The sequence below is a fragment of the Oratosquilla oratoria genome, chromosome 20 (genome assembly GCF_046742065.1).
Source record: "Oratosquilla oratoria isolate Oo_2021 chromosome 20, ASM4674206v1, whole genome shotgun sequence".
NCBI classification, from domain to species: Eukaryota; Metazoa; Arthropoda; class Malacostraca; order Stomatopoda; family Squillidae; genus Oratosquilla; species Oratosquilla oratoria.
The window spans coordinates 28,793,588-28,808,587 of record NC_134796.1 but is presented as its reverse complement, the minus strand read 5'-3'; the positions used below and the strand labels follow the sequence as shown (position 1 = coordinate 28,808,587).

Below are 15,000 nucleotides of genomic sequence, written 5' to 3'. Positions count from 1 at the left end.
ACATAAACTCTAAAATCTCCGTAACTCTATTTCCTCGTAAGTCATTATATCATTTAGTTTAGTTCATCTTAGTTAAGCCTTACTCGGTTATCTTTGTCGCTCGTTGGCTGATTTCTTTTTTTCAATCTGTGCAGTTTAGGATTGTTATTTCGCCTGTTTAAGACCCAAATAATGAGGTCAGTATTCATTAACAGTAATCATATTTGCATTATATATTGATAGAATTATGATAATGACATTGATAATAAAAATGATAATAACAACAACAACAATAATAATAACAATAGTAGTAATAATAATAGTAATGATAATAATAATAATAATAATAATAATAGTAATAATAATAATAATAATAATAATAATATTGATAACAACAACAATAATAATATTAATAATAATAATAATAATATTAATAATAATAATAATAATAATTATTATAATTATGATAATAATGATAGTAATTACATCGATAATAAGAATAAGAACACAGTGTTGCCTTGAATTTCAGTGGCTGGTTATCCACATCCTCGAGCCTTCTCACAGATCTCTGGAAAAGAGATTTTAATTGTTGTCTTTTTTCAGCGGCTTGTAGGATGGGATCAATCGCCGGTTGTCAGTTGTTCTCATGTGAAAAGATGGAGGAATTTGGTGGAGAGAGTTCTTGGACCGAATACCATCCCATCGGGGTGCGAGTCTGGACGAGGGATAGGGAAATAATCCTCTCTAGCGTCCATCTCCTGGGACCAACCGAATGCAAGAAGGTTACTAGTCTTTCGTGTGGAGGTGATCAAGAGAAATCAATATTAAACGATCACAAATATGGTAATAATCGAGTCGGGAGAAGGGGACACCAGACCTGCAAGTAACTGGACCCGGAGAAGCTGCTGTAACTGCAGCTATTGTTCATATTGTTATCATTACTGTGAATGGCGAGTGGTTGGAAACGGATGAAGAAGGGGAGGATTCACCATATAATGAAGCTGTGGGGGCAAACCTGTCTCAGTCTTTCTGAGGAAGTGCTGTGTCTTGCTGCACTTAGTGGTGTGGCGGGAGACAAGGATGAACCCCTCATCCACGGGTCCTATGATGGAACGGGGGTGGGGGTGGACGAATGTATGTGTGTGGACTGGGTGTTGTGTGCTTTGACTTGGACACCACCTCCCCACCCTCTCCCTCCCACCTTGTAAGAAGGAAAAGGCCTCTTGGTATGTATGTTATTATCATTACTGTTGTTGTTATTATTATTATTATTATTATCATTATTATTATTATTAGTTATTATTATTATTAATTATTATTATTATCATTATTATTATCATTATTATTATTACTATTATTATTATTATTATTATTATTATTATTATTATTATTATCATTATCATCATCCACCTCACGTGGCTTTGATAGTCTTGACGAGACAGACAAACAGAGTGTTTTTGTTCGCTCCACTTCACTTCCTCTTGTGGTGCTCGGCCAGCCTCACGGACGATACTCTCGATCTCCCTTGACGTCGGTCCTGTGCACTGGTCATCTATTCTTCTGTATTCTCTATCGCAGCACCTCTTGGGTTTTGTTTGATGTCATCCATTCATCCATCTTCTTCGGGGCTTTCCCACTGATCTTCTTCCACCGCCAATTTTTTGTCCTAACATTGCTTGGGATTCTGTCCATGTCCATTCGAGCGACATGTCTGGTCCATTGCATTGGTATCGCCTTTACAATAATATACTCACGATGCTTTCTTGATTTCCCAACTCTTTCAGTTCATGGCTGTGTCGCCGTCTCCAAGTTTGTTCATGTACAACATACACTGGACCAAATATTTTCTCAAGGACTTCATTTTCAAAGACGGGTAAGGCGTGTTCCGTTTTCTTTAGGACTCCATATTGCACTTCCATACAGCAAAGCTGGTTTGATAATGGTGTTGTAGATATTCACTTTTATCTTTCCAGATATGTTAGTTCTTCCCAGGACCTTTTGGAGAATAAAATCATCCATCGTCAGGTACTTTTGATTTCCGTTTCTATGTTTCTATATTACCATCATCAACAACCATAGAGCCAAGGTATTTGAATCATCTACACACGCCGTACCTGACATAATCTTTCTATTTGATTCTATCAGTGTCCCTGGCCACATTTGCTCTGTTTTTTCATCGTTTACCTGTAGTCCCAGTCTTTATTGCTCTATCTTCAAAGGTCATGAAAATCTCTTATACTCCTTCTGTTGTCCTGTCCACAATAGTCTGTGCGCTCCAAGGAGTCCGTTCAGGGTGTGGCATACGTCGTGATATACTACAAGCCATTCTGCCAGATCAACCTTTGTACATGTCTCTCTCTCTCTCTCTCACTCTCACTCTCTCTCTCTCTTATTTCCCATCTATGTTCTATTTTTTGTTCTGTATATAGTAAAGGAAACTGTAGAGTACAATGAGTATCACTTTTTAGGGTTACAACAATGATTTGAATCAATTCTATGACACAATGTGGCAACAGCGCTCTTTCCCCACCACGTTGCCACGCAAAGATGTCACAGGTGAGACAGGTGGGATAGGGTATAGGTAATTGTTGTTGTATTAATCCTAAAATGTGATGACACTCATTGTACTATACAACTTCCTTTAATATTATATACAGAATACAAAACAATCAAATAGCACATATATGGGAAATAAGAGAGAGAGAGAGAGAGAGAGAGAGACATGTACTAAGGTCGATTTTGCACGATGTATGCTACACCCTGAACGGACTGCTTGGAGTGCACAGGCTGTAGATCTACATCATCAGCGTACACCAAGGCACCCACCTTTCCTTCTCCAGTATTAGGTTGAAGATCAGGGGGATGATATATGTACAGCCCTTTCTCAGTCCACTCACCATTTCGAAAGAGTCATTGTATTTAATCCCGACACTTACCACGGCGCTGATTCCACGCCTCCACTACCTGGAATGTTGAAATACTGTAGCACACTTCCAACAAAGCCAGCCCTTGGACAATATCATATGCTTGCTTAAAATCCAGACTCTCAGTCTTCGACGTTGTACTCTCAGCATTTTTTTACAATCATCTTATTATAAAAATGTGGTCTGTTGAATTATTTACTTATTCCTTTGATATTTGTACATTTATCTTATGCATTTATTATTAGATTACCTTATTTTATTACATATGTTTATTTTTCTTATACCAACATTGTCACACGAGAAGGTGTTAAGAAATTCGTTTTCTCAGCTGTGCATGTTGATGAAGTTAGGCGACAAATTCAGAAAAGAAAGAAGGGATCAGTCATTTCGAAGGAAGGGGCAGGGGGATGTGGGGGGGGGATTAGATAGTTACTATTTTGGAATTCGAAACAGAACCATGCCATATTGGGATCACAATATATAAATGTATATATGTATATATATATATATATATATATATATATATATATATATATATATATATATATATATATATATACAGTATATATATATATATATATATATATATATATATATATTTCTAGGGCACAGGTTTTCACGTAGACAATTTTGATTGAAGTCAACTGCGCTAATAGCTTTGGCTATCTTAAGATTCAAATTCTTCAGTTTGAAGACTAATTTTTTGTCTTCATAGTTCAAAATATGAACATAATCATTCATGATTTCAAAATCATGGAGAAGAGGGTGCAGTAAAAGGCGCTGCTGAATGCCAGTGGTTATAATGACACAATGTAACAGTACAAAAGCTGTTGGTGGGGGAATTCCCTGTGGTGGGGGAAAAGAATACTGCCACCATGTATTCCCACTTGGATCGTAAGAGGCGAGAAGAAAGGGACGGGGATTGGGACTAGGCATCCTTCTCCTTGTAGCCCCACAGGGGACATTCCTAAAAGAAAAAGTAAAGACATAAGAGGGTCTGGGAGTTTTCCGACCAGCACCCTAAGGTTTGGGTCTTTTAATGTGCGTGGATGTGGTACAGATGAGAGTAAAAGGGAAGAGATAGGTAGTATGGTTGTGAGAAGAAAGATGGATGTGTTGGCTTTGAGTGAAACTAAGTTGAAAGGGAAGGGTGAGTGTAAGTTTGGGAGTGTAAGTGGGAGGTTATCAGGAGTGAAGAGAGGGCGAGGGAGGGAAGGGGTGGCTATACTAGTAAGTGAAGAGATAGGTAAACGTGTAGTGGAGTGGAAGGAGGTTTCCTCAAGGATAATGTGGATGAAGGTGAAACTGGGAAAGGAGATGTGGGTTTTTGTAAGTGCATATGGGCCTGGCAGTGAGAAGAGTGTAGAAGAAAGGGAAGGCTTTTGGATAGATTTAAATGGGCTCGGGTTCCAAATAGCGACTGTCATAACAGCGACTGTCATAACAGCGACTTCACAATCGCGATTCTTTCAAAACAGCGACCATCACAACAGCGACCACATAATAGCGATTGTATTATAAGAGCGACTGTCATAACAGCGACATTATCGCATCAACTGGGTACGACGTTTCGGCCAGTCCTCCAAATGTTGCTATTATTATTTACTTATTATTGAAAGAAAATGTATTATTAAAAAAATAAGAATATATATATAATTTCAAGTGACAATATTTTTGCACATACTGTGTGAAAACGAAATTAATTTTATGAAACAAATTATCTAAATTGAAATTATACAGTGCACCAAGTTATCTAAATTAAAATTATACAGCTTTCATGTGTGGACTAAGGTAAATGGTGTTATTGTTGCACAAAAAGTTGCCTAACATTGATAACATATCATAACAAGGAGTCTAGGGTTGGGTTGTTCAAAAACTAATTCTGGCGTTAGTTTATCTTGATGTTAAAAGTCATGGTAACGCTCTGTGTTACCATGATGTTTAATGTCAAGATAGATTTAACGCCAAGATAGTGCAAAAAATGATTTTGAACAACCCAGTCCAGAAGTTCAACATCATTATGAGCATGTAGGAGGGGAGCGTATCGAATGTAGGATGTTTCAGCCACAGACGTTTCGGCCACTGACGTTTCGGCCAAGACTCTGCAGGGTACGACGTTTCGGCCAATCCTAAATGTTGCTATTATTATTTACCTATCATTGAAAGAAAAATAATAAAAGAATTAAAAAACCGACGTAGGACGTTTCGGCCAGTCCTCCAAATGCTGCTATTATTATTTACTTAGTATTGAAAGGAAATATATTATTAGAATTAAGAAAATATATATCATTTCAAGTGACAATATTTTTTGCACATACTGTGTGAAAACGAAATTGAATTCCTGAAACAAATTATCTAAATTGAAATTATACAGTGCACCAAGTTATCTAAATTAAAATTATACAGCTTTCATTTGTGGACTAAGGTAAATGGTGTTATTGTTGCACAAAAAGTTGCCTAACATTGATAACATATCATAACAAGGAATCTAGGGTTGGGGTGCTCAAAAACTAATTCTGGCGTTAGTTTATCTTGATGTTAAAAGTCATGGTAACGCTCTGTGATACCATGATGTTTAATGTCAAGATAGATTTAACGCCAAGATAGTGCAAAAAATGATTTTGAACAACCCAGTCCAAAAGTTCAACATCATTATGAGCATGCAGGAGGGGAGCGCATCGAATGTAGGATGTTTCGGCCACAGACGTTTCGGCCACAGACGTTTCGGCCACTGGTGTTTCGGCCAAAACTCTGCAGGGTACGACGTTTCGGCCAATCCTAAATGTTGCTATTATTATTTAGTTATTATTGAAAGACAAATATTATTAAGAGAATTAAAAAAAACCGACGACCGAGCAACCGACCAGTAAATTCACTTTAGTGAAACATGTAAACACAAACAAATAAATATGAGCGATAGAAACATAAGTCTGCGACCTTTTGAGCATATTTCATTCTGAACCTATCTCACAAAGTAAACACAACTGAACACGCAAATACAAACACGAAAACACAAGCAATTGAAACATAAGTCTGCGACCATTCTGACCGGTTGATAGTAAAGTCGCTATTATTACAGTCGCTGTTATAACGCGGTCGCCGTTAAGACAGTCGCCGTTTTGAAAGTCGCTCACCTGATTACGTCGCCCTTATGAAGTCGCTATTATGACAGTCGCTGTTTTGACAGTCGCTATCCTGCCCGGATGCCATTTAAATGAGTGCATAGAGGATTTAGGGAGAAATTTCAATGTATTATTACTGGGAGACCTTAATGCTAGGGTAGGAAATGGTCCAATTGATGGAGTGGTTGGGAAATGTGGAGTTCCAGGAAAAAATCGTAGTGGAGAGTTGATGGTGGAAATGAGTCTAGAAAGAGAGTTGGTGATAGCAAATACAGTGTTTCGGAAGAAAGTCAAGCATAAGTACACATGAGAGAGGGTGGTGGATGGAAGGGTGGTAGATAGAGCGTTAATGGATTATGTAGTGGTAAATAGGATTATGATAGGAAGAGTTGAGGATGTACATGTGCTAAGGGGAGAGGGTGGGGGAATAGCAGATCATTTTTTGGTGGAAGGTAAGTTGAGAGTGGAGGATAGATGGAGAAAGAGGAAAGGGACAAAAGGTAGGGAGGTTCTTAGAGTGAACTCTTTGAATGAAAAGGAGAAAGAATACAAAAAGAAGCTGAAGGAGGAGTGGGAGGGAGTGAAGGATAGAGTAGAGCTAGGTGTGGAGGAGGAATGGGGATGGTTCAAGGAGAGAGTCACAAAGTGTGCAAGGATGGTGTGTGGAACAAGAAGGCCAGGAGGAAATAGAAGGAAGGGTAGTGAATGGTGGGATGAGGAAACAAAGAAGAGAAGAAGCGAGCTTTCACAGATTGGTTACAAAATAGGACGAGGGAGTCATATGAGAGGTACAAAGAAAAGAAAAGAGAAGTAAAGCAAAAGGTAAAGGAGGCAGAGAGTAGAGCAGGTGTGAAATGGGGTAAGAGTATGACAGAAAATTTTGAAAGTAATAAAAAGATGTTTTGGAAAGAAATTAAGAGAGGAAAAGGAGGCGAGTCAAGTAGAGAAGAAAAGGTAAAAGGTGCAGATGGAGAGATGATAATGGAAGAGAAGGCAGTAAGGGGAAGATGGGCAGAGTATTTTAGGGAGTTGCTAAATGTGAAGGAGGATAGGGAGGGAAAGATAGCTGCAGTGGGAAATGCTAAGAAAATGACCGTGATGAGTGAGGAAAAAGGAGGAGAAATAAGGAAGGATGAAGTGAAGGCAGTTGTTAAGATGATGAAAGCAGGTAAGGCACCTGGTCTGGATGGATGCCATGCAGAATGTCTTAAAAAAGGACTGGCTGTTGAGGTTAGTTAATGTTTGCTAGAGAGAGGGTAGAGTGCCGGAGGACTGGAGGAGTGCCTGTATAGCTCCTCTTTACAAGGGAAAAGGGGACAAGTGTGAATGTAGTAGTTTCAGAGGAATTAGCTTGTTAAGTGTAGTTGGGAAGGCTTATGGGAGGATCTTGATTGAGAGGATTAGGAGAGGAAGAGAGGGAATAATTGGTGAGGAACAGTGTGGATTTAGGACGGGTAGAGGTTGTGTAGATCAGATCTTTGTGGTAAGACAGATATGTGAGAAAACTATAGGAAAGGGGAAGGATGTTTTTTGGGCTTTTATGGATCTGGAAAAGGCTTACGATAGGGTAAACAGTAAGGCACTGTGGGAGGTTATGCAGATATACGGGATAGGAGGAAAGCTTCTCGGAGCTGTCAAGAGTTTTTATAAAAGTAGTAGAGCTTGTGTCAGGATTATAAATGGAGAGAGTGAGTGGTTTGAGGCTGTTCAACTTATACATGGATGGGGTAGTGCGAGAGGTAAATGCAAGGGTAGTGGGTCAGGGATTGGAGATGGTTTAAGAAAATGGAGAAAAGTGGGAGGTGAGCCAACTGTTGTTTGCGGACGACACTGCGCTTGTGGCAGAATCGGAGGAGGGATTGAGGAAGTTGGTAACAGAGTTTGGGAGAGTATGTGATAGAAGAAAGCTAAAGATAAATGTGGGTAAAAGTAAGGTGATGAGATGTACAAGGGGTGAAAGTGGCAGTAGACTGGAAGTGAGCATTAAGGGAGAGCAACTGAAGGAAGTGGATAGTTTTAGATACTTGGGTGCAAATGTGGCAGAAAAAGGTGGAGTGAAGGTGGAGGTAGAATGTAGATTGAGAGAAGCGAGTAAATGCCTTGGTGGATTAAAGAGTGTAATGAGGAATAGACATTTGGGAATGGATCCTAAGAGGAGACTGTATGAAGGAGTGATTGTGCCTACAGCACTGTACGGGGCAGAAACATGGAACATAAGAGAAGAAGAGAGAAGGAGTTTGAATGTGTTTTAGATGAGGTGTCTGAGAAGTATGATGGGGATTACTAGGCTGGATCGAGTGAGAAATGAGGAGGTGAGGTGGAGAACAGGAGTGGAAAGGGAGTTGGGAGATAGGGTTGATGAAATAGTATTAGGATGGTTTGGACACATGGAATGAATGAGTGAAGAAAGACTAGTAAAAGAGGTATGGAAGGCAGATGTGGAGGAAGTGAACATGAGGGGACGCCCTAGGATGAGGTAGATGGATGGGGTGAAGGGGGCTTTGGGGAAGAGGGGAATGTCTGTTGAGGAAGGACGGGAGAGGACAGAAGACAGGGGTGAATGGAGAATGGTTGTATATGGATGATGATGTGATGCATGAGGTGGAATGGGTGGGGGGATGGGGGGTGAGGTAGTATGTGTGAGCAAAATTTGACGCAGCACGAAGGGATTTCTCCCCGTCTTCTCCTTTTATGCAATGGGGGGACGGAGAGGGGGGGTCGCCGATTTAATGAAGCGGCCTTGCTGTGGATGTGCTGTGTCTTGCGACACTGCTTCTGACCCAGGGCAGTGGACAAGGTGCAGGGATGACCCGTCATCCAGGAGGTGCTAAGATAAGAGGGAAGAGGGAGGATGGAGGGGCGTGGAGTGTATTTAGGGATGGAATGGGTGGGGATGATTTTATGCCTTTTCCTTTTTGGCTACCTCCCTTGTAAGGGGGAAATGCCTTGGTATATGTATGCATATATGTATATATATGTATGTATGTATATATATATATATATATATATATACATATATATACTGGTTATCACTAAGGGAAAAGAAACACAAAATTCCCAAGCGTTTTCATGTATTTCACATCTTCAGAGGAGAAAATGAAAGTGATACAAACTTTGTGCCGCTTTCATTTGCACCTCCCCTGAAGATGTGAAATACACGAAAGCGTTTGGGACTTTTGTGTTTCTTTTTTCCTTAGTGCAAACCAGCATATTAATGGATCACGTGGCAGTTTTGTGAATTATCTGCATATATATATATATATATATATATATATATATATATATATATATATATATATATATATATATATATACATGTGTGTGTGTATAATATATATATGTATATATATAATTAATATATATATATATATATATATATATGTGCGTTTGTGTGTGTGTGCGTGTGTGAATGTGTGTGTGTCTGTGTGTATGTATTTACATATATATATATATATATATATATATGAGAGAGAATGCGGGTGGGGAAGGGCAAACGAAGATGTGTTAGGAATAGAGTTTATTGCCCTAACGTTGCGACCAACTTGGTCTTCTTCAGAGGACTGTCCTCTGAAGAAGACCAAGTTGGTCGCAACGTTAGGGCAATAAACTCTATTCCTAACACATCTTCGTTTGCCCTTCCCCACCCGCATTCTCTCTCATTTGTCAATTTTGTATGTTACAAAATATGGGAATGTATAAATTAGATAACTTTGTAACATACAAAATTGTTGACAGTAGCCGGGTCAAACGTCCGGCAGTGCTGAGAGAGTGAGGTCGCAATTGGACCTGTCCTAATTCCCCCCTAATGTGCTTCTTTTGTATGTATAATGTCTGCTACCTTACTCTGTACCTTTGAAAACGTCTTAAATAGACGAAAACGTTCGGTCACCTTTCCTTTTATCTTCCAAGTGGTTTTATTACACACACACACACACACACACACACACACACACACACACACACACACACACACACACACACACACACACACACACACACAAATATATATATATATATATACATATATTTTATATGTAATCTTTTAATTTCATTAAAAAGTTATATATTTATTTGTTTATTTATTTATTGTCTCATACTTGGTGAGATTGGTGCCAGACATAGGATGTAGCAAATCTAGTAGAAAGAGAAGTTAGACAAAAAAAAAAAAAACATATTTGAGGCAACGCATTCGAAGGGATATTTAAGGAATGTTGTTAGTGGGTATTACTGTAAACAGAAATTGGGAGAAAAATGACCATTAGTAATGGAGAAGTTGGCTCATAGGTTAACTTAGAGTAAGATGAAAGCATCCATGAAGTTTGGAAATAAATTGGGATGAAAATTGAAAAATGAATGGGGACGGAGTTCTGCTTGATGATCATTCCTTGTGTTCCCACAGTCCACAAAATGCGCGCGCGCGCACACACACACACACACACATACACACACACACACACACACACACACACACACACACACACACACACACACACACACACACTCACACACACACTCATTTTGATCAAACAAACAAGATCTAAGGTGTATACAGTGCCTTGGGTGCTACACGTCAGAACAGAGAGAGAGAGAAAGGCCCACGTGAGAATCTCTCATTCACACCTGACATATGTCCGCTCTCTCTCTCTCTCTCTCTCTCTCTCTCTCTAGCACACACACATACATACAGGACAATGACGTGCGGCGTGACGTCAGCACAGATGACCATCTGCCTCAGATGGTGTCTGTACAGGAGAGGCAGCGAAGGAAGACAAATGTTGAGGGCACACGGGCAGGGCCAACAAGAGCACAATAGAGCAAGACCGCAATAGACATCCTCGCTGCTTGCAGGCCGGATGAGTCCGTGGTCAGGGTGTATCGTTCTCGTATGGTTAGGCCGGTGGACGTGCAGTGGGTTATAAGTCTACGCTGACATAAAGGTACACACTAATACACCTGTTTTGCCATAATTCGTTTCAATGCCCATCAGTCGGCGTTTGGAATCCGTTGGAAGTTTTGTAGTTAATTCACCTGGAATTAAGATGAAAGATCTTCGTCTTTTGGCGAAATTGCTGAATAGGACTTGATTTGGTAGCAAGGCGAATGAACGTAGGATAGTTCGAAGTTGTAAAAATCACTTGGGTTAACACTGAAGGAAAATGCAGTAATGTATCTCAGTTGGCTGAGTAGTTTTATTTGACTGTGTGTTTGGCTGCTTCTTTCCTTTGTTTTATTTTACTCTTAACATTTTAGATTGTTTTATTCTATCACTATTCTATCACTCATCTTTTTTGCTTTATTTTATTATTGTTATTATTAGTTGTTTATTTATTTATTTGCTTATTTACGAGTACTTGTTTGTTCATCTCTATTTATTAATTTATTTATTCCATTTTGCATCTGAAAACTTGCTTGACTGATTGTAATAATAATAATAATAATAATAATAATAATAATAATAACAATAATATATAAGTGTATATATATATATATATATATATATATATATATATAAATTATATGTATATATATAAATGTATATATATATAAATGTATATATATACATATATATATATATATATATATATATATATATATATATATATATATGCTGGTACATTGTGATAAGTTGATAGCTCACAGAAAAATGTATGAGATTTGGCTCTTTCAGATTTGGCAACCAAGAATACCACCAGTTGGAAGGCCTTCCTATGGGATCTCCTTTGAGTGCAGTGGCAGCAAACCTCTACCTAGAGGTATTGGAGAGGGACCACTTTTTAAAAATCCTCCCTAAGGGTGCACATTGGCTAAGATATGTAGATGACTGCCTATTCATTTCCCCTCCAGAGACTGTTGCTGAGGAGATTTTGTCAAAATTAAATGAAGTAAACACATTCCTCTGAAGAAGCATAGAGCGAAACCGGTCAGGAATAAACTCAGAAACTCGGAACTAGACCCGTGACTTCTTTTTCCACCTTCATCATATATATATATATATATATATATTTTTTTTTTAATCATTGGACGAAGAAATCCTCCAGGTATGGACAGAATTTCGGTAGATCATTTGCCAGAAACAAAGGAAAAAATGATATTTTTTACAGATACAGCGGTTTACTCATTTTTATTATTATTATTATCAAAATAAAGGTTTCCTGATTTAAGGTGCATAGTAATGGTAATTCTAATCAGCAAGAAATCACATCATAGTAGCAGTAGTAGTTCTCGTTTTGCTGATGTGCAATCATATGTATACAAACACTTTCAAGCTTAGCCATAAAACAAGGCTAGTTGAATTCTTCCGAAGAAACCACCCAGGAGAAGAATTTAGAAATGTTTAGAAAAGGGATCCGTCTCTTGGAGCCTTGCGGAGGAGCGCAGCTTTCGTAGATTAAGGAAAGGTATTTGACTAAGTAGAAGAAAGGGCAGTACGAAACTCCGAACGGTGTGGATATATCGTTAAGGTTTCTGCAAACTATGTTAATGGTGTCACTCTAGATCGCCCACGTGAACACAAAATTCAAAGGGAATGATCCGTTATAGGCTGTAATTTACCAACGTTTATATCCTTGCGGATATAAACGCCGAGGGTACGAGTATTTGGAGATTACATAGGTGGAGTTGGGCTGTACTGGTATCCCTCCACAAGGATAGAAGAGCTGGGAAACTACAGCCCATAACAACAATAGCTAACTTCGTACTCGAGGGGATGCCATAGAAGTGATTGAAGTATCCTGGCAGCAGCAGAAACACAAGGAAAAGGGCCACCTAGTACAGAAGAGGTTAAAGGGATTTCAAGAGAACTTGTTTGGTAGAAGAAATGAATGAATATTGAAGGAGATTTGCCGAATAGCACAACTCTTGTTTCATAAACAGGAAAATACATTAAATTAAAGGATGATTGCCGGATAGCACAGTTCTTGCTTTATATATTGGAAAATACATCAAAGGAGAATTGTCGAATAGCACAGCTCTTGTTTCATAAACAGGAAAATAGACACAATTAATTATCAGGAATCCAAACAAAGGGTCGTGAAGAGGTTCTCACTCTTATTCATCTTTAAGACGAAAAAGATCAAAACAAAAGTGATGTTGAACTCTGAAACCCAAAGCAAAGCAATCGTAAGATGGTGAGGATCTTGAAGAATTCAAGGAATGTCATTACGAAGGCCATCTGCTGAAAATGACTGAAAGACTGAAAGTCAAATTCAAAAGACGTATCACAGTTGGCAGGAAGGTGTATGATAAATATAGGAACATCATGAGAAGCTGCCTGTTTGTATAGAATGAAGTTTGTAATTATTGTAGAAATATGTACATAAAATTAAGACGTTGACGAAATCGATATGGACTGGAGTGAGGGTGTACACAGAGTACTAGAGTGCTGGAATTTACCCTGGAAGCGTAGAAGAGAGAGCAGGCCAGTGTTAAAGAGATTATGGAGGCGACAGGAGCAGAAATGGAGTTTGATGGAGGGGGGAAGACAAAACATGGAGTGACACACAGGAGTTTGTGTGTGTGTGTGTGTGTGTGTATTCACCTTGGTATTCACCTTGGTCTTTGGATCACGTGCTGGACTCGTGATCGACAGCTATTTCCCACCCAGAACTCGAATGACTGATCTATGGGTAATGCTGTGATCTTACACGCACACACCCCAACTCCCCGCCCACAAGAGTTGGAGTAAAGACTCGAAGCAGAGCGATACTGAAATTATTTCAACCCTGGGCAGGATTCGAACCCGGCCCGCCGTAGTAACAGTTTTGTGTGTTTGTGCGCGTGTGTGTGTATGCGTGTGTGTGTGTGTGTGTGTGTGTGTGTGTGTATTCACCATGGTCTTTGGACCACATATTGGACTCGTGACCGACAGCTATTTCCCTCCCAAAAGAGAGCTCAGAGCTCGTATGAACGATCTATGTGTGTGTGTGTGTGTGTGTGTGTGTGTGTATGTGTGTGCGCGCGCGCGTGCGTGTATGAACCACAAATCACTACCATGATATCATAGTCAATAACTACTTTGTTAATGTGCTCAGGAACCAAACCCGTGCCTCCTGGGTTGTTGTGTATACTCGTATGTACAGTTAGTATGCATGTGCCCGCGTGCGCACAAGTACAGACTTACAACAAAATCAACACGATATATAATATGTTTACGTATCAGATTTCTCTTTTTCTTGGGCCGTGGCCTCCTCTCTCTCTCTCTCTCTCTCTCTCTCTCTCTCTCTCTCTCTCTCTCTCTCTCCTCTTCTCTCCTTTCCTCTCCTTTCTTCCTTCCCCCCCCCCAGCCCCTCGGTCTCCATCTATGTATCTTCCCGTGGAATCTTCAACTCTATCTGTGTATATCTCCTCTCTATCTATCCATCTAACTACCAATCTACCTGTCTATACATCTATATCTATTTATACCCCCCTCTCTCCCTCTCACTGTCTCTCTCTCTCTCTCTCTCTCTCTCTCTCTCTCTCTCTCTCTCTCTCTCTCTCTCTCTCTTCCTTCCACTCTATCTATCAATCACTCTCTCTCTCTCTCTCTCTCTCTCTCTGTCTTTGCCTCTCTCTCAGCTGGCACGGCGTCACGAGGGTTGGTTGGTTTGGGGGCAAGCCACAGTCGGCACATCAAAGGCTGGCGCCAGACCCCGTTACTAGGACTCGCCTGTCGCCAGACCCCGGTAATGGGACACACCCGGTGCCAGACCCCGATAGAGCAACCTGCCCAGCGCCCGACCCCGCTACAAGGCCCGTTCTGGCATAAGGACGTCCGACAGAGTATAAACAAAGGGGGCGAGGAGGAGGGCGCCCGGGCGAGGTGGGGGGGGAGAAGGGCGAGGTGGGGGGGAGGGAGGGGCGAGAAGGGCGAGGAAGGCAGGCAGGCAGGTGTACGTACGGCGCTCACTACCTATGTACGTACGCCCGTCTGACGCTCGGTCTGCGCCAAGGGCGCCTCTCTCTCTCTCTCTCTCTCTCTCTCTCTCTCTCTCTCT

General features: G+C 40.1%; 1 protein-coding gene across 1 annotated transcript in view; it reads right to left on the bottom strand.

The window, feature by feature from the left end:
- The window catches only part of LOC143036429 (uncharacterized), a 308,153-nt gene that overhangs the window by 234,391 nt on the left and 58,762 nt on the right, over window positions 1-15,000 (bottom strand). The window lies entirely within an intron of this gene.